This window comes from Stenella coeruleoalba (assembly GCF_951394435.1).
Source record: "Stenella coeruleoalba genome assembly, chromosome: 5".
In the NCBI taxonomy this organism is placed as follows: Eukaryota; Metazoa; Chordata; class Mammalia; order Artiodactyla; family Delphinidae; genus Stenella; species Stenella coeruleoalba.
In genome coordinates, this window is record NC_137150.1 from 106683479 (window position 1) to 106707101 (window position 23623).

Here is a 23623-nt window from a genome sequence, read left to right on the forward strand (position 1 = left end):
ATGCTAGGGATCTTTTACAACCATTTAAACAATTGAGGAGCTTGGGATAATGTGTTTTTTCTTCTCTAAATTATTTTTAGATTGGTCTAATAGTAGATTTGGCTAAGGGTGGAATATGACTCACTTCCAAGTGACCTCTCATCTACATCAAGCTAGCATACAATTTCCATTTTTACAATTATTCTTAAAAAACATTACATTTTGCATAAGTAACACTTTATTTCATAAACCAACTATTATATTACAAATAAAATAAAATGTTATTATCAAATGACCAAAGACATGAGAAAAGCCATTTTTTGCAAAAAGCATTTTGTTTTGATAGAAACATTTTTTAAAGTTTGATTTATAGATATGTAGCTGAATGCCTGATTTCTAAATATACAGCAAAGTTCTCTAAAGAGGGAAAATAAACTGGACCAAAATTTTTTAATTACGGAAATATTTAAGTAAGTATAATTTCTTATCATTGATTGAAACATCTGAAAATTAAATAACACTATTTTCATTATATTTAAATATTTTTTTCAATTTCCACTTATACTTGTCATGGTACTTAAACTCTATTCCTTGTTTTCCTGAAAACTGAGAATGAGACAGTCTGCTATAATTTGAAAGTGTTATATTTACAAGAACAAAGATAACATTAAATAGCCAAAAATGATTCCTTAAATGTCTATAATTTTGCTGTTTTAATTTATTTTTAAAAATTGCTATCATTATGTTGGTATTAAGTGTTATAATATTTTCATGCAGGGAAAGACTATTTGTTTCTATTTATAAGAAAAGCCCCACAGATTAATATGTAAATATAGGTGAGCTGGCATTAATATTTTCTAAAACAATTCCACTTTCAATTGCAAATTATAATAAAATTGGTTTTAGTTCTAAATAGATTCTATTTAACTTGCTTTGTGTGTCTCTGTATTAAGACATCCTTACATGTTGAAGTGCTCACATCCTTCATCTCTTACTGTGTTTTACATGAATCTATGACATACATTTTCTAATTCTTTTCAACTTTGATTTCAATTCCAGCCCTGTATAAATGAAATTGACTATGTTTATTTTAGGGCTTTGTCAAATAAATATCAGCAAACAATTATTTTATAATTTTATGTTAATTCTATGACAAGTATAAAATAAAGACATACATAGGCAAATGAATACTCTTCCATATGAGCCATTTTGTGTAGTATTTTCTAAGCACTCTGACCTTTAATGAACAATCATTCAATATTTTATATGAATATACTTTAATTTTTCATTCAGTTTATTTAAGAATCTAAATATATATAATTATAAGGAAGAACACACTGTCACTTAATTAAATTATATATATTCCTTCAAGGAAAAAATGAGATTAGATAATACAAATAATAGACATATCAATGTAAATTTTGAGAACAAGTACAAAAAATTCTCTTTATAATAAACATCTCATCAATATTTTTATTAACTTCTGTTGTATTTTCCTCCCTTCTATAAGAAGAGTATTTATTTATTATAGTTGGCTACCCTAATAAAAATTATCTCAGGGTGTGCTCAGAGCAGGGAGTCTGAAGAAATGGCTCGTCCGTTTACAACACACCCAACAGGAATCTGGGTTCATTGTGACAAGGGACACAAAGCTTGTGGCCTTCCTATGAACAAATACCCAACACATATCCCCCTGCACCTCCACATGGCTGCTGGGCAGGACTCAGTACTGGAAGGAAAGTTATAGTATTTAGTGGGGGAGTTTGCCACCTAGAGCCTGTCCAGTCCATGTGTGGGTGGGCCATGGGTGGTCTTATAGGCACAAAGGCTTTGAACCCCTCTCTTCAAGGAAAAAAGAAAAATAGATTCCAACTATATGCCATTCTGGAAAAGGCAAAACAATGGTGACAATAAAAAGATCAATGGTTGCCAGGAGTTTGAGGGGAAAGGAGAGATGAATACATAGAGTACAGAAGTTTTTATGAGCAGTGAAAATACTTTGTATGACATTATAATGATTTTATGTCATCATACTTTTGTCCAAACCCATAGAACATGCAACATTATTCACTCCATAAAGTGAATCCTAAGATGAACTAGGGACTTTGGTGATTATGATGTGTCAGTTCAGTTCAGCCTTGGTTTAAAAAAAAAAGTCTTAAAAAGAATTAACACTCAGGGTAGACGTTTTTGGCAAAACTTTTGTTTCGCTTTTATATATGTATACATATTATATAAGTGTGTGTTTGTTGGATTGTGATGTAAAATGTACTTTTTAGATTAAAAAAGTTTGCAGGCTACTGTAGTTATACTGGCAAATAAAAGCACAGATTAATCTCAAAAAACTTATCTCTGCATCATACAATGATACAAATAGCTAAAATTCTATAAATAATTATAAACACCATCTTTATAGTGGGATAAATAATTAATCGACCTTTTTTGAAGGGAAATTTGTAAAATTTCCTTTATATGCTTTTGTTACCAAGATGTTGAATGAGGCAACAATCAGATCAATGATATAGTTACTGAACACTGGGATCGATGAGCTGATATTTGGTAACTTTTTGTCAATCTGAATTACCAGGTTTATTGTATCAAAGGCTTTGACGTTCTGGGCCATCTTACCTATGATCTCTGAATTTAAAGTGATAATATAATCATTCCTCATAAATTAATCTCTATATGGGCAATATTCAAACTATGCATGAGTGTATTAAATTTCATTTAAAAATAAAAGACTTACATAAATCACTTTAAAATATATTAATAGTCTAAGACTCCAAAGTAATTTATAAATATATTCTTTATAATTTGGGGAAATATTTTCCCATTGAAATAATATTATAGAAATGTAGTGATGATTTCAGATATAGCTATTTAAATTCTGCTAATGTCTCTAAGATATAGAACCTAGTGTATATACACACACACACACACACACACACACACACACACACATTGTATGATTTTATGAAGAGCTTGGAGAGTTCCACTTTAAGAAGTCAATTCACAGGTGGAAGATAATCTCTTTCCTCTCACCACCCACTCAAGAAAAATTAGGTGGCATCATCACCAAGCTATTGTAAGTAACAAGTTCTAACCTCTCTATGAAAGACGTATCCCAAAGAGAGATGCACAAGTCTATGGTTTTCTGAAAAGCTTAAGTATCTAAATAGATGTAGGGGAAAAAAAGAAAGGAAAGATCATTTCAGTTTCAAGACGATTCATAATAAAACCTTCCCTAGTATTTAATGGAATATAAATTGAAACACGCCCCTATAGTTCTCGAGATTTGTCTTGCATTTAATTTCCTTTTATCCCTCCAATCTCTTTAGCAGGAAAGGTAGCTCTTATGTGTCCAGTCCAATAGAGGCAGCATGAGTTCTCTTTAATTTACCACATCATATTAACTTACTTGTTATTTTGACACTTTTAGTGGGATTTTTTTTGTTGTTGTTGTTGGTTTTATTTGGTTGCACTGGGTCTTAGCTGCGGCAGGCGGGCTCCTTAGTTGTGACTCGCTCTACTTTTAGGGGGATGTAGTCATTTTGATGTGTATGGATTCAGCAAAGAATCTGGCAACATGTCTGAGAAAGCCTTGTGTGTAAGATGAAGAAATATAGCCTGAAAGTGAAGAAAACTGACTCGATTGATAGGCTTAATGCAAATGACTAAGCTGGAGGACAGTCTAATTAAGGGGCAACACCAATGTCAAACTGGGGAGAGTAGCTACAAGACCAGAAAATGCTGTTCTCTTTAACATATTAATTAGTAATTGCCTTCAATTTATTAGTTAAAAAAAACACTGTTCTTTATGATATTTGATAAAAAATTATGCTAGAAGTGATTGGCAAAATGCCAAAAGACCAAAGTCTGGTTTCATAAAGGTCTCAACAGACTTATATGATCATCCAAATAAATTAAAATGAAGTAACTGATGCTTCTTATGACTTAATAGCACCAAAGTATCTTTTTTCTTTGAAAACTTCTAAGATAGCATTATGGCAGTATCAGACGTTTCACATCTGATATTTCCCTTCAATTTCTATTTCTCTTCCACATTTCCGTGACCTTCAGGAGTGAGAGATAGTAAAAAAAAAAAAAAATGTATTAGAATCATCCCAATAACTATGATGTGTTGCTGGATATTTCATGTTCATTTTTCTTCTCTCTGTCATTTTCTGTTTTATCTTCTATAAGCTTATCAATTATATTTTTCACTCAAAATTGCTTAAGATTAGAGAGTCTCTGTCCATGATCTGCTCAAAGATTTTGGACAGTAAAGAGTTGGCACTATTCTAAATTAAGTCAAGTTAGTTCATTTTCAGACTAATGGAAAGTGAATGTAGTGTGCAACAGTATTTCAATTAAGCCACTTTTTTTGGTACAGATGCCTGAAGAAACCCAATCTTTGATTGAGCAATAAAAATAAATGCACTTGTGGTTTGAGCAATAGAAATAAATGCATTTATGATTCTTTTTTTAAATCTTTTATTTATTTATTTATTTATTTTAACATTTTTATTGGAGTATAACTGCTTTACCACTTGTGATTCTTGATGCTTTATTTTCAGACTATAAAGTCAAATTGGTGGGAAGAGGGTGATGGGAATACACATCAATGCATTTAAAAAATTACTGTATATCATTAGTTTTTTCCACATAAATTTGAGAAACAACCCTTATAGAGATATTTAGGTACATATATAGAAAAGCCTGTGCTTTTCTATAGAATTTTCCTTAGAATTCTAAGGGCCAATCCTATTTTTGTTGCTGAGTTTCTTTTTGATCTTGGGAAATCAAGTTAACCATTCAGGACTTCAGTTACTTTATCTGTAAAACAGATAAAATATCTTCCTCATAGGACTTTTATTGGGAAAAGTAAATGCACACAAAACACCTAGCGTATTGCTTGCCTGAATGACTTGATAAATGTTTGTTTTCTTCCCCAAATCTGAACCAATATATTTAGGAGACTATGTACTTGAGTTACCTGAAATTATAGGCATTAAATATCATTTTAAAGAAGAAATTATGCATACTACACATATATTTGACTCAGTTTGTAATATTTGGAGAAAAACAATCAAAACATCTTTATTTTCTTTAGACCTCATCAAGAAAAAAGAGCTCTGTACAGGCATAAGTTTCCTAAAACCAAAGTGTTGCATTTTTTTCCTATGTTTACAACTTTCAGAAAGCTTAATCTATTTAATATGTTCAAGGTCCAAAAGATTATTTAAAAATACATGGCATAAATATGTAGCACAGGTTTGGGTTGTGTTAGGATGAATACCAGAGAGTGTTTTCTCTCTGATTGGGAACAGTATTTCTTATCTGGAGTGACATCAGGTGACACCCGTGAATGTTATTTTTAAATCATTGGATATGCTTGTTGTTCCAACTGCACCAGCACCTGGTGAAATATGCAGCTGAGGGGACTTGGCAATTTTAAAATAAGTGAATCAGAGATTATTTTTAATTTCAATTTCAAATGCTATAATCACCTGTATTTAATATTAGCCATATTTAGACAAGCTGCCTGTCTCCACTTAAACGTATCCTCTTTACTTCTGTCATTCTGCAAGCCAACGTTTTAACTGCTTTCTTTCAATATGTAGATTTATCTTCTCCCATGGCTGGGTTGTCATTAAAACTGTCACAAACTAATTATTTATGTATACCTATTTATTATTAAACCAGTAAAATCTTCACCCTCACTGACTGCCTTTCTCCCAGGTCACCTTGTGAGCAAAACTTTGCATTTTTCAATTCGCTGTTGGTTTCCCATCCATCTCTGTGTATATTAAAGCTGTTCTACCTTCCTTATGGCAAGTTTTATCTGACTAAGTCATATGCCTTTCAGTATTGCTACCCTTTTGTTATAGTCTTACCATTGTACTTTTATTAAAACATTTCTAGTAACAGCACATAAAAGGGTGTTATAACAAAGTATCCCTAAATCACAAAATTAAATTTGAGTTTTGTAATATCTGTGAATTAACCTAGAGCCTGGAAAATTTAGGTCATACATAGAAGGAAAACTCAAAACTCAAGCATATCAATAATGTGAAAAGTGCAAGGCAAATCACTCTTTTTTAAGGTGCTAATATTTAGTGCCTTTGGATGACATTTGAGTCATCATACAGTGCTAGAGTTTAGACTTTATATAAGGCATTCTGTGTTAGGCATTGTCAGGGCAGCAGGGATGAAAAAAACAGTCTTTACTCTTATAAGGGACTTATAGTCTATTAGAGGAACTGCATGTGTATCTAATTACAATAAAGGTTAATGATAATAAAAGAAATACGTGAAACAAAGAGGGGAGAAAAGGAGAGAGTTTTCTTATGTCCTGATTTTTTTAAGTCCTTCCAAGAACTATAGTTTATTAACTTGTCAGGGTGAGCTTATAATAACTACAATAAACCAAATGTTCATCAAATTGAATTAGATTAAAATTTGGTTGTTTTTCTTATTTTGAAGAGACTCTATAATTCATGCTCTTAACTGAACTTAAACATCTTCATTTCTTTTTCACCTACTTTAAATCATATTCCTTATTCTTTTTCAGTCCCCATTAAACCAGTAAGATACATTGATTAGCAGAAATGTTTAGGTATACATTATAATTTTGAATTTTGAATGATAATTTTGAACTTTAAGATTGATGGATGCTAAAGAATAGTAGCGAAGTTTGGAGTTTTCTTGGAAAAATGATTATCCCACACAGCTGATATAAAATAAAACAGAAAGACACAAGAAGAATTTCTAGATATCAAACATACGCATCCAAAATGTAATGTTTTACTTGAATAAAAATATACATCTTATAAAAGGTAATGTCAGTTACCCAATATATAAAGCAGAAATCTCTCTAAAAAATGAAAATAAATATTCAGAGGAAGAAGCAAACCACCAGAGATGGCCCATTCATGTATTCATATCCTGAGAGATTTGCAACAGACAGTTTGGATTGATATCATTGGGGATAAAAAGACTTATCCTCACAAAGGAAATAAGAGCCAACATTTATCATTCTGACAAAAGGTCATGGGTTTGCTTTAAAACATGTTTCATGCAAGTATTTAAACATATGGCCTGTAACCTCTCAATTTTGAAATAACTTGCTGTTGTTTAATAGTAAAATAATTATTTGTAAGCATTGTGTGTGTGTGTGTGTGTGTGTGTGTGTGTGTATTTTTCTAAGTGTCTGATTCTGCCTAGTAAACCATTCTCTTTAGTGTCTTTTCTTTGTAGCGTCTTAAAGATTATTTTCCTAGAGGAGGTCAAGACAGTAATTGGATTCCATTTCAAATATTAAGATTGTGAAGTTAATTAAAAATACTTCTAATCCAAGGTCTTTCTTTTTCTTAGCAATTTAATATTATTTATAATCTTCAATAGTTTATTCTTCATAAGACCTAAAAAATATGAACTGTCTCTTTTACATAAAATCAAAGCAGGTATAAAATAGATGAGATTAAATTGAAAATTTATAACTGGAAAAAGGATAATGAAAAAAGCTTAGCTTTTGAAAAAAATCTTAACTAATTTGTCATGACAGGCTGAAAAAAGTCACTTAAATCCGTTTATAAAATGACCTAAATTCTTCTACTGTGACTTGATTGTATAATTTGACAAGTTAAGATTTCACATATAATAAAATAATGACTTCAGAGATCGAATATCTCAGTGTCTGTTTTGACAGATGAATAAAATTAGGTTAAGAAAAATTAAATTTTATCATAAATAACAACAAAACTAAACAAATTTGGGCAACAGGTAAGTGCCAAAACTGGAAAATAGATTATGGGACTTGAAATCCAGGACTCTTTGAAGATAAAACGTTGGGATTCCAGTGTTGTGTTTTCCTGGCCTTCGTAAAGTAGTTTTTGTTGGTCTGTTATTGTTTATTTTAGGTTATTTTTCAATAATCTTAAACTACTTCTCAAAGAAAAATAAAATATGATGAAAATTGAAGGTCACAGGAATCACAACAAGATTTGTCTAAAGATGTGAAAGGAACAACCCAGGCTCAATATTCAGAAGGTTATCTTAATTTGAGTTCAAAATCAAATATTAATATAGTGTGTTGTTCAACCTCTTATCTTTTCCTTTTAAATTTGGAGGATATCACAAATATATTGTAATTGGAAAATAGAAAAGTTTTCTATAATATTTTATTGGCATCAAGTTATTTTTATAAGTTACCTGTGATCTAGTCTATTTACTATCCTATTCAAAATTATTTTTATTTTCTTTCTAAACACAGTTTGGTTTCTAGGTGTAAAATGATGACATATTATTTCTTTCTTTTTTACATAATTTAGAACCTCCAGATCACAATGGAAAGATTTTAATGTAAATTTCTACACAGATACTATACAAATACACAGCTTCTGGAGAAAAATCTAACAGAAATAGCATTATATAAAATTTTGTAGTAATGTTTATTTATGGACCTAGGGGTAAATTCTGCTTCAAAATGTAAGGAAATATATATACATACACATATATATATATATATATACACATATGTGTGTGTGTATATATATATATATATATACTATATGTATACATATAATTTAATTGTATTAACAGACTTTATAAAGTATAGTTAAAAGAGTGTTTAAAGGGATACATTTATATTATCTGAAAGATCTATGATTTTGATCATTGATAAATTAGTTATTAAGTGCAAAACCATTTAATGAAATTTTTAATTTTATTTTCAAAAGTTACTTTCTGTCATTTGTTATGAACTTATTTTATTTCTTAATTTAAATGTCCCTATAACTTTCTTCTGCCAAAAGAAAAGTCTTAGTCCAAACTCTTTCATAGTACCTTCACATTTTTGTTGAGCTCTGAAGATACTAGGATAAAATTTCCTATGCATATACATAATCAAAACTCCTAGCACAATGTCAAGCACAGGTACTTAATTGTGTATTAAATTATTGATATCAGTTCAATTTGGTGCCATGAATATTTTTTGAGCATTGTGCTAGATGTTGTGGGGAATTTTTTTTTAAGTTGTTTTAGTCTAGGAGGAGGTCAGAAAGTTAAAAAAAATTAATTAGAGCAAGATGCAGTTATGGGAGTGACATAAGGTAACTAAATATAGAGAGAAAGGAGGGATTAATCCTTCTGTGGTGGTAAGAGCAAGCTTCATGCAAGAGAAGAAACTTAAGTGTTAAAGCCAAATAGGATGTCACTGGCACTATTATGGAAAGAAAATTATTTATAACGGTTCCATGTTACTGCAGTGTAGACTGTGACTGGTAGAGTGGCAAGGTGCATATGATTAATTAGCAAATAATTAAACAGGCACTTATGTTACTTCTACAATAATCTGGTATTGCATCAATACCAGAATTTTATTGTCAAATGTCAATGAGAGTATCAAAACTTCTAATAGATATTTCTAATTTTATAAGCATTATCCTTTCGTTCATTATTCATTATGCCTGCTATTAAATGAAAATTGGAAAAATGTGTTTTAAATGGGCTGTAAAAGATACTTTTATTGACAACTTCATATTAAGTAGAGGGAATGGTATTTGTTTAACAGACTAAAAGGTCTAAACTAGTAAATACAGCTAATAATTTATAGAACCCATTTTACTTGGGTAGAGCTAATAGGAATGATAAATGCCAACAGTTGAAACTTTGTAGTATAAAACATGCTATGAGAGAAAAATGTGTAAAATTTTATTAAATTTATTTCCAGAATTGCTTATATGTGGAATCTAAAAAAAGAGTACAGGATGTCCCTGGTGGCACAGTGGTTGAGAATCTGCCTGCCAATGCAGGGGACACGGGTTCGAGCCCTGATCTGGGAAGATCCCACATGTCGCAGAGCAACTAAGCCCCTGTGCCACAACTACTGAGCCTGCACTCTAGAGTCCGCGAGCCACAACTACTGAAGCCTGCGTGCCTAGAGCCTGTGATCCGCAGCAAGAGAAGCCACCGCAATGAGAAGCCCATGCACCGCAATGAAGAGTAGCCCTCACTGGCCGCAACTAGAGAAAGCCCACGCACAGCGACAAAGACCCAACACAGCCCAAAATAAATAAATAAATAAATAATGGTAGCACCTTGATTTAAAATAAATAAAAATTTTAAAAGGGTACAAATCAACTTACCCACAAAACAGAAACAGAGTTACAGATGTAGAAAACAAACTTATGGTTACCAGGGGGTAAGAGGAGAGAGGGATAAACTGGGAGATTGGGATTGACATATACACACTACTATATATAAAATAGATAACTAATAAGGACCTACTGTATAGCACAGGGAACTCTACTCAATACTCTGTAATGGCCTATATGGGAAAAGAATCTAAAAAAGAGTGGATATATGTATATGTATAACTGATTCACTTTGCTATACAGCAGAAACTCACACAACATTGTAAATCAACTATAATATTTTTTTTAAATCAGTTTTTAAAAGCCTTCAATTATAAAAAGAATAAGATTATGGTTGCCATATTTAATATGAGTAAACATTCATTACTTATTTATCACAGGGCTATTGATAAGAAAAGTCTTATATAATTGCTTTTATGTGAGTTAAGTTAGAACATATACATTTGTATTAAAATAGTGAAAAAGGCTAATAATAACATATAGTTCCTTCAAGATACTTAGATTCAAAATGGGTGTAAGTTTTAAAAGATGAGGTATCCTTCTATCAAATAAAACTTGCTATAGGAACTCCAGTTACTAGAAATTCCAGCCTGTATGTACTACATGTTCTGGACTCAAGAATCTGCATTGCCCATGAAACCTGGGTTTGCAAAAATCCAATATGGAGATTTGTACCCCACTATAAAATTGACCTTGAACACCACTTATTTGGCCTCTTTAATTCTCCAGTTTATTTCCTCACCTCATCAATCTCCTATTTGGCTTATTAGCTTGATTTGACTCTGTCACTACTGTATCTCATTATATGGCATAAGATTCAGTAATTATATGTTGACCGTTCTCTTCTAGAAAGACTTTCAGGACCTCTGTATGGTGTACATTTTGTCCTTAATTCTAAGCACTTTTCATTGACTCAAACTTCTTAAGCTCCTCACCAGAATGTGAGCTCCAATTATTTTTAGCCCTGTGTCCCATGTTACCAGCATCTGGTAAATAATAGGTGCTCTAGATGTTCACTGAATGAGTGAAAATATTTTTCCAGAAAGTTACTTAATGATTAAGGGGACATCATGGGAAATTAACAGTTTTGCATACCAAATAACACTAGTATTATTTCTCTCATACCCATAACCTTATATACTTTCCTCAACAAATATGCAAGATGGGCCTTATTCATTTCTATTTTATAAATTAGAAACCTGAGTTTCCAAGAAGTTAGAGACTTGCCTAAAATCACATATCTTAGCTAAAGATTCCACATGGATCTTTCCACTGGTTTCAATTAATCCTAGAAAGAGCTATTAGGACATAAATATACATGCTTCTAATTATAACATCAATTACTTGCATATATTTCTTTAGAGTCCACTAGGCACTGACACATGCATTATGCAATTTTATCTAAAGAAAACATCCATTAGTTTGATAGACCAGAGATCATAAATTGTAAATTTTTAAAGAAGCACCTGAAGGGTAACTTTTTCTATGCAATGTCACTGGTTCTTTCAGAGTTGGTCATATCTTCCTTTTAAGTACAATATCAATGTGTATATATCTCTAAATTGGACTTTCCAGGATTACTTATAACTAGTTGACTCCAGGTTTGTTTCCCTCACTTGATCATGACAGGCTTGATGTTAGGAATCTTAGGGAGTTGTTAATTTATTCAATTAATTCTAAGCATTCTTTTAAAGTGTGTATTGCTATATTTATCAGAAAACACATTATGGTTCAATTCCTCCATCACATGTATTAGAGGTGTGTAAATTCAATTCATCTGTATTCAAGAAGACATTTGCCATGAACATGTACAATGCTAGACATTGAGGGGAAGATAGGATGAAAACTTATATTTACTTTTAAAATTCTGTAAAAGTTTTAAGTCTAATAAAATAAAATTTTGGAATATCTAATGAAAGAATTATTTTCTCTCTTTATGTTTGTCAGTTTCTGCCTATCTCTTTTTCTCTGCTTTTCTTTGTCTCCTTGCTTTAATCTATCTCTCTCTTTCTCATACACACACATACATACACACACACACAAACACACACACATGCAGAATTAATTCAGATGACACTTTCTGGCTCCTTCTCCTTCCCACATTGCTAATCCATAGTGAGAAGATCACAGAAATAATAGTACAGACAAATTACAACATGAATATAAGCAGTTAGAATCACCAATTGCTCCCTGTAGATCATTTAATGTTTTATGTACACTGAAGTGCATATTAAAAATGTTATGAAAAAAACCCTGTAGTTTGGTAGTAATAAATGTAAGACAACATGAATCATAACGGGACAATGTATTATAATAGATCACTAAAGATCAAATGATGGAAAATCTAATAGAAGTTAAAGCCATGAATAGCTGCACTCTAGAGTGGAGGAAAATTAAGCACATAGCAATTAAAGAGAAGTAAAGACAACATTTAATCCACATGGGGATAAATAAGTGAACTTGTCTCATACAATCCAGGACAATAAGAGAATCAATACACTTTTTTGTTCACAGATTGTAGAATTGACTGTCTACTACTGTTACATATATATGTAAATATGTATGTTTAATAAAATGGCTAGTTGAAATTAAGATGTAAATCATAAGTTAACAAGTTATTTTTTAATCAAACTTCAAAATCACCTGTGAAAATTAAATTATTTTATTGTAGTTTGTCATATGATGTTAGGAAAGTGATACCGCTAGTGTGAATTATGCCTGAATTAGGGTATAATATTTATGGAGAGGTATTATTTTAATGCAAAAACAAAAAACAAAACATGATACTAACATTATTGTAAGCACATGAGAAAGGTAAATTAGGTTGTAAATAGTCACAGAAAGTAGGTATATGATGATATAAGAGATTAAAATTAGAATAAATCCCTCCTACAGTGTTCACCAATGGGCATTTTAATATTGCTAAAAATGTTATATTGACAATTGTTTTGAAAATGTGAACCAATAAATAGATTATAAGTGCTTGTAAAAATGCTTGGAAATTTCAGAATATCATTGTTTCTCTAAATATTGGAAGAGAATAATAATTATAAAATTTTAATTTCTATGAATTAGGCCAATTTGTTTCAACATATGTGTCCTCAGTACTACTATGTCCAAGGCTCTGTGTGAAATACTGAAGAGGATAAGCATAAAAGAGAAGCAGAGTTAAATAAGTCATATCACTAGCTGCATTGGGGTAGCTAAATAGGGCAAGCCAAGACACCAGGGAAATATTTACAGAAGTAAGCAGTGATGAGAATTTATGGAAAAACCATTGTCATCAGCAGTGCAACCTGCCCCAAGACAAAAGACTTCATACAGATGGTGGATCTAAGATCTGTTTATAGCAGTAACAGGCATTTCAGATAGTGTGAATACTCACTTGGGCAGATTACACTTTTAACTATATTAAACATATGTCCTCTTAAGAGGTACCATTAAAAAAAAAAGTAAAATATAGGGCAGCACCATGATCAGAAATAAACATTATGACATTTGGAAAACATAACACCAGAGTCAGATAATTCTCTTGAGCAGACGTTGGAAACATTGAATCCCCCAAATGGAAGAGTCCCTAAATGCTCTTTCTCCAACTTCAGGGTCTAAACGAATTAGAGGAAGCAGAACAATAAATTCAAACATACTTGGGTTGGAGTCACAGTTAATAAATTATCTGTATTGTTTTAGACAAGAAACCTTATCTCTTGGAGCTTTTATTTCTCTATCTGTAAAATGGAGGAAATACATAGGTATAAGGTTGTCTCAACCTATCTTGTGTAGTTACACTTACCTCTAGTGTCAAACAGAGTGGCACAAAGTATACATTAAACATTTCTTGAATAAAAATACTTATAAAATTCCTGGTATATTGCTTTCTGCTTTGTGGGTTGTGGGCTTAGTTTACCTTGTTAAGTTACCATTGCACACTGCATTGATCACAGCTATGATGATAAAACTATTTATTTAGCATTATTTTTATTCCCCTACCTTTAACTAGACATAACCCAATAAATATGTGCTCATTGTATAAGATAAGCACTCAATACATTTGGAAAAATAAAAAGAAACAAACAAAAAGTATTCTTACCAGGTTATTAGGGTATGAGTTTCCATAATTGATAACTGCCAATGCTTGTCCTGAAACACAGAGGTTTTCCCTAGGCCAATTAAGTTTTCCTTCTTTACTGAAATTCACAAAATAATGCTTTACCATTTACACTTTACTTTCGCATTTATATTCCAATTTGAGTTATTCATTCATTAGCAAACACTGAAGGGCCTATCATCTACCAGGGAATTAAAGCAAGATGGTTCCTGCCTACACCATGCCCACAATTTAGCAGGAAATTGAGTCATTTGTTTTTCAAAAACCCTTGTGATGTCATTAGGACATCTATTTTTAGCTTAATGTACAGATTATTGAATAAAAACTTAGAGATGTTTAAATGACTTTTCCCAGATGATAATTAAGAGGTGTCAAGGTCTTCTGAGAATAGGGTTCCTTCCACACACTGAGTTTTCTTATGTATTTTCAGGTCTGTCCTCAACCAAAACAGGCTTTCGTGTATTTCAAAATAGAAATCAATACACTGCCTTATTTTATCTTTTCTAGGATAAAACATTTTAAACCTGTAAACCTCTTTATAACTTTTCTATATCTTCTTAGCTTTACCAAATATTATTAAAGTTGAACTAGTCACCTGATGAGTTATAATTTTTAAATATTAGCATCTGATAGATTATTTAAAAAAGAACAGGTATTTGATTATACTTTGATTTGTGACTCATGACAAAATATGATGGAAGACATCAAAAAAAAACAGTATTCACTGTCTTTTAAAAATCTGAATATATCGAGCGAGCTATCAGAAAATTATAATTTATTTTTATTTTTGTTAACACAGAAGAAAAGCTCATGCAGGGTGTTTGCCCATAACAGTCAATGCCTGAAGCCATCTCATATTTTTGGCACTCATTTTAAATCACATTCATAACAACATGTTTAAAATGAAGGCAAGCTGTCATAAGGCAAGCTGGGGGTAAAAAGAGTTTGGCAGTTTAAAAGCTACAGCACATTTACCAATCTGAATATTCAAGAATTGTAAATCATTAATCATAAGTAAACCACCTGCTGGGGACACTCTAAGCTAGGATAAAGATTTGCCATGTGCATAACTGTCAGTTTCAGATTGAATTTTTATCCAGGGAACAATAGTATTCAAAATTATTTGGGTGAAACTTTTATTAACTCTGACAATAAAAATAATTGTATTCCTCACTGTATTTCAAATACTGTGATACTCCTGTTTAAAATGACAATTGTTTTATATTCCCTTGCATATTTGACAATTATTGAATAGCTCACTCTTAGAGGTGATAAGATATTTAACCATTTTATATGTGAGGATTCTAAATTCTCCATAACAAGCATAGGTTTCACTGCCACAGCCTCTCTGACCTTCTACCTTCCCACTCACCTGTACTCTGTCTCATTTTTTTAATCCTTATTTCTACTGTGGGCCCGTGAGCGATGACCGCTGAGCCTGCGTGTCCGGGGTCTGTGCTCCGCAACAACAACAAAAAAGCTGCTTTCATCTTAAAAGAACTTGTAATGGTTCTCTGTTGTCTTGCACATGGAAGTCAGATTTGGTCTTTTTAAGGCCCTCAAAAATATAACTGTCTTAACGCTGTCGTCCAGCTTGAATCCTGTTGTTTAAGTTAAATTTTATGTTTACAAAATGGCCACTTTTTCCTCCTCCTTTTCTCCTATTTCATGTCAGTCGTGTCATCACTTTAAAGCATGATAAAAAATTATGCTTCCCATCTCCTCTAAAAATACTCTCAGCTTTTCCCATTTCCCATTAATCTCCACTTTTTCAGTTTCTATAACACTTACACACTTATCTTGAAACTTCTGATATACATTTTCACTTTTAAACCTCTTTGGGGTTCCTTCCTACCCCTCCAATTCTTGGCAACCCACACTGTGTGTAGAAAGGTATGGAGCACGTGCCAGGTGCTCAGTACGCTCTCTCGGTGATGACTAAGGGAAGATGCGCTCCTGTGAATTCACAAGGAGAACAATGAAAAAAACTGAGATTTGCCAAATAGTTTTATTGTAATGTCAACATGACACATAGAAATCCACTACTGAGCAAAACGGAAAGATAAGTGCTTTTTTACCAAATAATTGAATTCTAAAAGACTTTTGTTTAAAAGTTGAGGAAGAAGCAATTAGAATTTCCTGGTAAAGAACTACTTCAGATCTTAAAAATCCAATTTTGTGTATCATCATTGTACCATTTAGTACATCCTAAGTTGATTTGACAGGCTCTTATTTCAGCCTTTATTTCTCGACAATGTGATGTGTTTTTTTCTATTATGAATGATTATATAAGTTGTCAATAAATATATCATTTTACAAGTAAAATTCCATTTTATCTGAACAATTGAGTTTATGAGACATTGTGACAACAAAGTTAGATTGCGCTTTGTGTAGGTATGAAAAATATCTGCCTCATCTTATTATTTATTCAGAAGCAGCACTTCCATAAGATGAATTTGGTGACCCTGCATGTGGAAACCTTCCAGAAACTGCAAGTTTTCCACTAGTTCAAAATAAACACTTCTGGAAATTAACAAAACACTATCTCTGATGACTGGTATTTGTAAAATCTAGATCATCATTTAGGCTTTCTGAATTCAGTGATGTTTTATTAAAACCCCAACTAGACCCATAATATATGTATACATTCATTTATTCACTCATTCATTCATTCAACAACTATTTGGATATATAATGGGCTGTCAAACAAATCCTCTGCCTTTATGGTGCTTTTATTCAGAGCTGTCAATTTACATAGACCACTATGATTTTGTAGTTAAACCACAATCTACTTATAAGCACAAATCTTTATAGGTTCACAGTCCCAGCTGTGGGTAAATTACCTAAATTATTTATGTCTCAGTTTGCTCATCTGAAAAGTGGGGAATATAATAGTATTTTTGTTAAAGTATTATACTGAAGATTAAGTATGTTAATATTATCAAAACACTAAGAAAAGTTTCTGTCACACAGTCAATACTAAATAAATGTTTGCTACATTTTAATTTATTATAGGATTACTATAAGCAATGTGTATTCATTATAAAAGTAAGTTGCTTACTGTTGACGACTCAAAAATAAGGTGCAATATACTTAAAAGTATATGAATAAAAAAATGTGAGGAGTGAGACTCTTGATTAAACCATGTAAAAAGAAATAGGAGGCAACTCTAGAAGGTTGTAACATTACATAGCTATTTATTTTCAAAGATAATTAGTAGCTTCCTGGCCTACAGCTGCTCTAAGGACTTCTATTTGTTTACAAATGTCTTGCCCATAGAATATCATTCATCTATTCTGATTACAAAGCACCATAAACTATACATTTCCCTTTTCTAAAAATAAATTTTGAAATAAAAAAATAGTGGCTACACATTTTAGCTCTTTATATATCTGTATTTTGACTCTTTTTAAAGATCAAGTTAAATGAACACTAGGGATTTTATATGTACTTGACTAATTAATTGGTGCAGTTACCAATCTCATTGCATTTATTAAGAAAAGTTTATGAGAACAATAAATCCTAGCTCATCAAGGGAAATTAAAACTTATGGAAGTTGGTAAGAAATAATAATCACTACATTCTACAAGTTGAGGATAGCAGCACATAGGAGGACATTCCCTTGTTACATTCAGTGATTTGGATTTTATGAACATTAATTTGCTCAGTACTCTCCTACTACTTCTTGTTCTCTTCCATCTCTAAAGATTCCCTGCTCAAAATTATCACCTTTGTTTTAAATTTCTGCAGGCATTGATTTTGTGTGAGTTTGGGGAATAACATAATGTCATGGGCAGCTTTCACTAAGTAATTTCCTTAATTCATTTTAAGTTCAATAGCAACATAGACATGGCATTCAGAAAACAACACTGCGTAACAGAGTATCAAATTCAACAAATGAATGTTCCTACCTAGTCTGACATTTAAGATGATTGAGGAGATGTGGTTATCAAGCTTTACAGAATATGAAAAACATATGTGGTGAAGGGAGAAAATGAAATATTTGTTGATGGGGGAAAAGGACATAACCACAAAAAGTAGAGAAGAAGAAAAACTTTAGCCTTAGAAGAGGACAGGTATATTGAGAGCTGGTGGTGCTTTGGTAGGCAGCCTCTAAAATGACCTGCAATGATCCTTGCCTCTGAATATTCATACCTTTTTGTAATTCTCTCCTTTTGAGTGTGGTTTGGGCCTAGGGACTCATTTCTAAAGAATACAATATGGCAAAAGTAATGGGATGTCATTTCCAAGATTAGGGTACAAAAGACTCTGGCTTTTGTCTTGCTCTCCCTCTCTGGCTCTCTCTCACTCGTGCTGAGGGAAACCAGCTGCCATGTGTGAACCGCCCAATGGAAAACTGATATATCTGGACAACAGCCACTGAGGACCTGAAACGTGCCAATAGCCATGTGAGTGAGTTTGGACAAGGACCTCAGCTGAGCCTTAAATTGGCTATAGCTTCAATCTACACCTTAATTGCAGCTTTGGGAGAGCCTCTGAGCCAGAGTTTCCAGCTAAGGCTTGCAGAAATTATGAGATAATAAATATTTGTTGTTTCAAATGGACCATCAGTTACTCCATTTATCCAGTTATCTGTTCCTACACACGTCCATGCATTTTCTGTTAAAATACTAATTTCTGGAGGACAGGCAAAGTAATGCCTAACAAGTTTTGCACATTGTTTATTTCAGAACATAAATGCATATTAATTTATTTAATGTCTTCTTTTGATGAGCATAATAGGATTTTCTATCAAAGTGAGCTACTGATTTGAACTTCAATTACCTAAATAATTACTTCAAATTCCTGGTTCACTTTAGCTTTGGATTATTGGGTATGAAAAATTATTTATTCAAGGTTCAGGCTTCTTCCATTTGTCACTTAAAAAAAAAAAACCTGTAACCTAAACTTGAGGAATGGAAAGTTGATACCAAATCCTCTGTAATCTGTCAGAGAAAAACAGCTCCCTTTCAAATCACAAGAAACTGAAAGCATGAAATATCGTTCTACATGGTTTCACTTATAGTGAAAATTATAATTCCATAAATTGTGCTTAGTTTGAATATATGTAATATTAATAACTTACTTTCTACATCAACAGATGCAAACTTCAAAACTCTTGTCTATTTACTCCTCATTTTAAAAATGCGTGCTTAAAAGATATAATATCAAGGGCTTTTCATACTTAGAGAAAGACATAACCAAATGTAATCCTATGATAATATTCCTGTTCAAACTAGGTTATAATGATTGACATGTACAGGATATTTTCATGGGCATACAAATATGAAAAAGGAAATACACTCATGGAATTCCATATATTCTGAAAATGTCTATGCAAACTATATATCAATATACTAAATTCCTGTACCTATATGATTAAAAAAAGAAACAATAGGCAGAAGACATCTTGAGCAAATATAGAAATAATTATAACCATGTATAATTATCATTCCCATTTTTTTAATCAAGTACATTTTGAGTACCTACGTTAGTCCAAAAACCCACTCTTGAAACTGATGAACTTATGTGATAGATATTTAGCACTTTTTTAGTCACTTAAACATGCATTTTTGAAAAGATTTATTGCACATCTTTCAAAATAGTTTGTAGACGCAAAGCAATAAGACAAAAATAAAGAATAATTTGTCAAAATATGACAGCATAAAAAAGTTATACTGAAAATAATTTAGGAAAACATGTCTTTCACAGACTTTTTAAACAATTAAACCATAGCCAATGGAAATTACATTAGCAATTAATGTTATTATATAAATTATTTAACAAATGAGTTAATATTTCTAGGATCAAAATTTTAAACATTGACATGCTTTGATATTTCTCATTAAATTTTATGCTATTTAATATAAACATCAATTGTAGTTTGCATCATTATTTTATGTACTTATAAGAGAAAAATGGTGCCAATTAAACTCTGATACACTAGGGATTTTAATTTGCTTCACAAATTCAGATATGTTGAAATGTGAAAATGAAATTATGCATATTTCAATGAAATATGATAATCACTTTATATGTCTATACAAAATACTCTCCCAAATCCTCAAGGTCTGCAGCAATTTGATGAAACAGTGCCTTCACGTTAAAAAAAAATCCACTAAAAGCACTTTTTCAACTACCTCTTTTTTAGACAAGAGTTTCTAGTTACGTACTTGTAAAAATCCACATTGGTTTCTAATGAACATCAATTACACTTCAATTTTTCATATTACTCATGAAAGAAAATAATTTAGACTCCTTTACAGAACTGCCAATTGCAATTTAGCTTGGCTTTTTCAGACAAGAGAAGGTTCATAAATCAGCAAGTTGAGCATTTACTAAATGACAAAGAAACAAAATTACAAATGAATACTATAATCCAAAGTTTTGCTTCAAATAAAAAATTTAATATAGTTTTAGTAAAAAGGTTTCTAAAAAATTATGAAGGATCATTTCTTTTTTGTATTTGAGTTATATTATTGGACAGACTCCCAAGAGGAATATAAAAAATGTTTGGAAAAATTAATATTACATTGTTTTAAAATTTCCCTGAATAGAAAGTCTCAAACTATTTGGAAATTTTAAAAATAATAGCAAGTTAATATTATGTTGGAGGCCTATAAAACTTAGATATGAGAAAGCATTTTCTTAACAGCTTCCTAAACCATGTGATTTCACTGTCTTGTCAAAGAAAGTCTACCTGTTTTGATAAAAAGAGCTGACTTTGGGCTCTAGTTGTGTGACCTTAAGTTAAGTCCTCTGAAAATTAACTTTAACTGTGAGATGTACATTCCATATATATTGTCTTTTTTTTAAAGCTTATATAATGTGTAAAGACTATCTAGTTCAGTGCCTTAAGTTTAATTGCCATTCATTGTAAAAGGAACTTGCATTATTTTTACAAGAACATTATTTTTACAAGAACATAAAGAGAATCATTCAATAAATACTAACACAATAGCAATTGACTAATATTTCAAAGTGTATAAAGCAAAGAAAGCTCACCTTCCTTAAATACACTCTTACAGAAATTACTTGTCCCTTTTATGTCTACAGTATATACACACAACTAAATAGAACTACATATATATAATTTATCAGTTAGCCTAGCCAGTATCCTCAAGGGTCCATTTGGTAATATCTGGAGACATTTTTGATTGTCAATACTAGGGAGGGTCTACTACTGGCATATGTAGTGTATATAGGTCAGGGATGCTGTTAAACATCTTAAGATGCACAAGAGTGTCCTCAAAACAAGGGCTATCCAGCTCCAAATCTCAAGTGAGTCGTGATTGAGAGGCTTTTTGTTAGCTAGGTGTTTCTGTAGACAGCAATTATACCAGGTAAAGAAATGAATTATAATAAATATAGTTACAGAAACATGTCTGAAAAGGTAAAAATGTACCTACAGGTTACCCTTCTTATCAGGAAAAAATAAGAGGAAATGTTTAAAGATTTTTAAAAAGGTGTGTGCTAGTGTCATTGTGTTATCTACTTGTTGGTCACTAGATTTAAGATTATGAGGTATTCTAGTTTTTCTTTCCAAAATCAAGTTTGTGACCAGTAGCACCATTTCACTATTGTGCTGGAAGGCAATTATAGGCTCTTTCCTAGGTGATCAAGACATCATAATTTCGGTGAAACTTGTCTCATTTCCCACTTTGAAAGGAAAGAGAAGAAAATAATATTCATAGCAGATCTAAGGATCTACTGTGTGTCAAGAACTGCCATCTCCTTTTGTTCCAGTTTAAAAATATACTTTTTTTTAACCTTTTGTATTGTCAGCAGCTATGTCCCAATGATCATATTCAAATGCCTGTGTCATATCAATTCCATGCTGAGGCATGCTGCCTTACCATGGCAGGACCTCCTACCTACCGGGTACTCTACTGAATTCTACATAGATCAAACTAAATTGCCATAGTATTTTCCTTCTAAAAGCTCCAAAATATCTTTTGTGGCTGAAGAATAATCAATTACTTCCTCAATTCAATTCAACAAATATTTATTAAGCATTCATTCATTCTTGTATTTTCTCCCCCTGCGGGCTGCTATTCTTAAGAACAGCTGAAAAAGCAAATGACTCCCATTTATTAAAGACTTTTATTTTAAAGGTGCTTAAGTACAGTTCACAGCTCTTCAACTGCTCTTACCAAATCCTCAGAGGCTCCCTTGTAGAGGAAATTCATGTTCTATCATACAGAAATAAGAGCAATGTGTTTCCTTTTTATTTTGTCAAGAAAATGTAAGCATTATAACGAAGAATTTGATGTGCATTTAGAGATGGTGTGTCTAAATATGTCATATATAACTGCTCTAAAAAGCTTATTTATAAACTCATATTAAAATAATAAATGTGAATTTACCTTTCAAATTGCTATATATGTTAAGTGCTTGTACTGCATATTATATGAAAAAAGAGCATATTTTGTTTATTATATTTTAATTGCTCCTGGTTTATATCAAGGTTTAGATAATACAAAAGCCTGTTAAATATTTTGGGAAACATATGCTCCTATTTCCAATAAGAACTACCACATTTTTTTTCCTTTTTCTCCCTGAAAAGCAGAGAGAGTAGTTAGATGCCAATCTTAAAATAAATATTCTCTATTTGGATCGATATATAGATGATTCCTTCCAAGAACATTAGTCATAGTACTGCTGGGAACTGTCTCCAGATTTATTCCAGCCAAAAAAAAAGATAGAGCATTATCTCTAGAGAACCCTTGTGGGTTCTATTTTTCCCACCTTGGGACTCAGAAGAGTACTCCAGTACATTCTCTCGGGAATGTCAAAAATAATAGCCTTTTTTTTTTTTTTTTAATGGTGCCATCTGTTTTGGAGCCAGGGTTATGTTTCCTTATAGGAGGCCTACTACTTTAGCACTTTGTATGGTTGTTCAAAGTCAACATCCCAAGTCTGTCAGAAAGCACTACTCAGGATACCACAAAGGCACATGTTTAACTGAACTTTTCAGGTAGTCCAAAGTTCTGAGCAGAGCTCATCTTCCTAGAGGTAAAGGACTGAGGTCTAGGATCCTCACCAATCCAATCTTCTAGACTCTTCACAAACATAAAATAAACATTTGTTACAATCATTAATCATGCACATTAAACTCCATTTTCTAAGCATGGCATTAAAATGTCTTACTGATCTTATTTCAACCAAGTTTTCTATATCTTCCCCCCACTCCGATACATGTAACAAATTATGTTATGTATTTTAGAACATAGTCTTCCTTATACTATACTCTTTGCTATTATGTCTCAAATACTTTTTAAAAAGTATCATTTTCCTAAGGAGAGGGAGCATATCTTGCTCATTTTAATGCCACCCATAGTGCCTAACACTATAATTTGTACACAGAAGAAATCTAGCA

At 31.8% G+C, this 23623-nt stretch overlaps 1 protein-coding gene across 6 annotated transcripts in view; it reads right to left on the minus strand.

Annotated features, from left to right (window-relative positions):
- CADM2 (cell adhesion molecule 2) overlaps positions 1-23623 on the minus strand; it is a gene marked incomplete at its 5' end in the record, with an annotated part of 1063364 nt that overhangs the window by 818049 nt on the left and 221692 nt on the right. The window lies entirely within an intron of this gene.